General features: G+C 28.9%; 1 long non-coding RNA gene across 1 annotated transcript; it reads right to left on the bottom strand.

Moving 5' to 3' along the window:
- Positions 1–1800: 1800 nt before the first annotated feature.
- On the bottom strand, positions 1801–2719 carry LOC133782269 (uncharacterized). Its single transcript, XR_009870447.1, has 2 exons — positions 2176–2719; positions 1801–2062 (listed from the first exon to the last, which is right to left on the bottom strand). It is a non-coding gene; the product is annotated as an uncharacterized LOC133782269 (long non-coding RNA).
- Between the last annotated feature and the right edge of the window lie 774 nt (positions 2720–3493).

The raw sequence follows: 3493 nt of genomic DNA, 5'->3' as shown, positions 1-3493 counted from the left end.
TCCAAAGTTCCTCAATCAGAGTATCACCCCTAAGTTGGCCAGGGATGACTTGTCCAAGTTCGATCGGGCTGATTGAGAATACTCTAGAAGCTGTATACAATTTCACTAACAATATTTGTTTAATTAGTAAAAAATAAAAATTTTATATCAACAAATAATATTCTTAGGTACTTTTGAATTAATTAGTGTAAATTTCCAAAGTAAGAATATTATTGTACTTAATTTAAGGAAAATCAAATAACATAACCATCAAATTGAGATATGCAAATGTCGAGATTGGTTTGATGATAAATTAAGCCACCTTTTAGAGTGTTGTTTCACTCAAATAGTTCACCTCCTAGGGCCAGTTTGGTACAGATGTGTTGTAGGCAAAAGCAGTTGTAGCTGTGCTATGGGGAAAAGCAGCTGCAGTTGTGCTGTGGGGAAAAGTTGTTGAGTGTTTGGTAAATTGTAGATTTTAAAGTGTTGTGCGTTGGAAAAATCATATCGAGATGTCATATTTATTTTATTTTATTAAAATATAAAGTGATCATCAGCAAAAATATTATATTATATAATTTATATATTGTTGTGTATATATATTATAGGCTATTTAGGATTTTTACCCCCCAAACTATTACTACTACCGTATCGTGCCCCCTAATTTTTTCAGGCCGTTAAAAATTCGTCCCGAAATATTCACAGTAATGTAAAGAAGGACTTCCGTTAACTTTCAACACATGTGGCTAACAGAAGGCTGACATGGCTCTTTATATGTTGATGTGTCTTGGCCATGTCAGCGCCATGTGTGTAATTTTAAAATTAAAAAATCTATAATCATATTAAAAATTAATGAATTAAACACTAAAAAATAGAATTAATAAATTAAACCATTTTTTATACATTAAAAAAAATAAAAACCATATTTAAAAACAATAAAATTACACACATGGCACTGACATGGCCAAGACACATCAGCATGTAAAGAGCCATGTCAACATTCTGTGTTGAAAGTTAACGGAAGTCTTTCTTTACATTACTGTGAATATTTCGGGGGGAATTTTTAACGGCCTAAAAAAATTAGGGGGCACGATACGGTAGTGGTAATAGTTCGGGGGGTAAAAATCCTAAATAGCCTATATTATAACTAGTCAATGTAGCTAAGTTTCGAATTATAATGATAATAATATTATATTTTATTTATGGTATAATCATAAATGTGTAAAACTTAAGTTATCTCAAAACTCTCACTTTTTATGTCTTTAATTCATTTAAACTTATTAAAATAAAATAATATCTAATAAATATAAATTATAAAAAGCTTTGAACAAAAAAATATATTTAAGAATTAAATATTATATATTTTATTATAATATTAATTTATTTTAAATATTTTTTATTTTGAGTAATATATAATAAATAAGTTTATTACAAAAAAAAAATTCAAAAATCTACTTTAAAAAAAAAACTATAATCTTGATTTACATAAATTCCTCAATAAGTCATTTTCTAATTGTTTACCAAACACCATTATTGCATAGATTTTCCATAAAACAATTTTTAGCTTTTTTAAAAATTGTCCCAAACAAGGCCTTAAGGTACAACAAAGATCATGTAACATGTTACATATTAGAGTTGCGTGTAGTTGGTACAAACTTGACAACATCTAGCGACTTTCGAAGTTGATATCAATGGCTGCGTTGTTGGATATTTTACACCAGTTTGCCCTGTGTTTTGTCGAAATACTCGATCACCTACTATGTTTTGTTAAATGACAAAATGATACATTTAGCAAAATTTTAGTCAAATAATTTTTCAATATAATCAAAATACTCTCATATTTTTTCATTAATGAATCAAATTATATGTAATAATTTTTTTAAAATATATATAAAATTGAAAATTACTAATTAACTAATTAAAACCAATAAAAAATAAATCACTAATTAAAACAAAATCAACCAAAATTAAATCTATCCTAAACTAAAAATTAACAAAACCCAGACTTTCTTCTTCATCTTCAACCTTCCATCCGCCCAGTTGCAGCTGCCTGTCCATCATCATCATCATCATCATATATAATCTATCTAAGCCAATACACAAAAATAATTAAACCAACATCACCGTCAATCATGAATATATAAACAAATCATTGAGAAAATATCATCATTCAAAGATCGAACCCAGATATACTACCTTAACGTCGAAGATCTCGTCAGAGACCTACCTCCACTCAACCTAGCCTATGTCAATCGGACCTCGCACCAAACCCGGCGACAAACCCTTTCCAACCATGTCCAAGCCTAAGTTAGATCGAACCTCCCTACAACTCATACCCTCCATGCGATCAAGCTTAATGCAGCCCTTGCCCAGATCTGCCTCTGCGATCTACCTGTACTCAGATCCATCACACACCCCAGTCGTCTCGAGCTTTAGATCTCGTGGCAAGGTACCTGAAAAAAAAAATTGAAGAAAAAGAACCTAGATCTATCACCCACCCCGTGTCCTTATGCCGCCCTAAGCTTTAGATCCATGCCTCTTCCACCAAATGAAGCTGCCGTCGGCCACCTGCCAAGGAAAGAAGAAGAAGATGATGATGATAATGATGATAAATTTAGGGTTATGGTTAACATTGGTTTTAATTTAGCTTTTTGATATTGTCTCGGGTATTGCTTAATAGGTTTTAGTTTTAAAAAAATAAATATTTTTTAAATATTTTTTATTTTAAAATCAATTTATATAATTTTCTATTTAATGTTTATTTTAAATTATTTAATTGATTCATTAATTAATAAAACCTAGGGGTATTTTAATTATATTGAAAAATATTTTGACCAAAATTAGGTCCGGGGTACTATTTTGATCAGTTTTGCAAAACATAGGGTTTGAAATGTCATTTAACAAAATACAAGGGCCGATCGAGTATTTGGGCAAAACAAATGGACTAAATTGGTATTTTCATTTTTATTTATTATTATTATTTTATGGATTTTACTATTTTTTTTTAATTTTAATATTAAATTTTCATAATATGATTAATAATTGTTTTAAAATATTGTAATTCTATTAGGTTATTTAAATTGAGCTTTCTCCATCTTTATATGATTTATTTGATGAAAATTTAATGCAAGGTACTGTAGAGTCCTATAATATTTACTTAGCTAGCTAGATAGTAGTAGTAGAAGTAGTTAGTAGTATGTTAGTTACCGTGGATTTGGTTCAAGTCGAGACTTAGTTTGACACTCATAGCAACAGTTATGGATTTTATAAGTTTAATCTATAGTTTAAGAATATTAATTATAATATAAGGTTTGATTAATATTGCTGGATCTAGAAATATATTTATTATAACCTATGGTTTAGATAGAACTAATAAGAGTGATACTTGTCGTAATTATGTTTATTAAGAAATTAAGTACTTTTGATGGATAGTTTAAATAAAATAAAGATCTAGAAGCTCTAGAACCTTTCAGTAGTTGTTAGGATCGTATTATGACTCAATCAAAGCAGTTTA

This window comes from Humulus lupulus, chromosome 6 (assembly GCF_963169125.1).
Source record: "Humulus lupulus chromosome 6, drHumLupu1.1, whole genome shotgun sequence".
Classification (NCBI taxonomy): Eukaryota; Viridiplantae; Streptophyta; class Magnoliopsida; order Rosales; family Cannabaceae; genus Humulus; species Humulus lupulus.
Note: the sequence above shows the minus strand (reverse complement) of the source record. Positions and strands in the feature narration are given on the sequence as shown.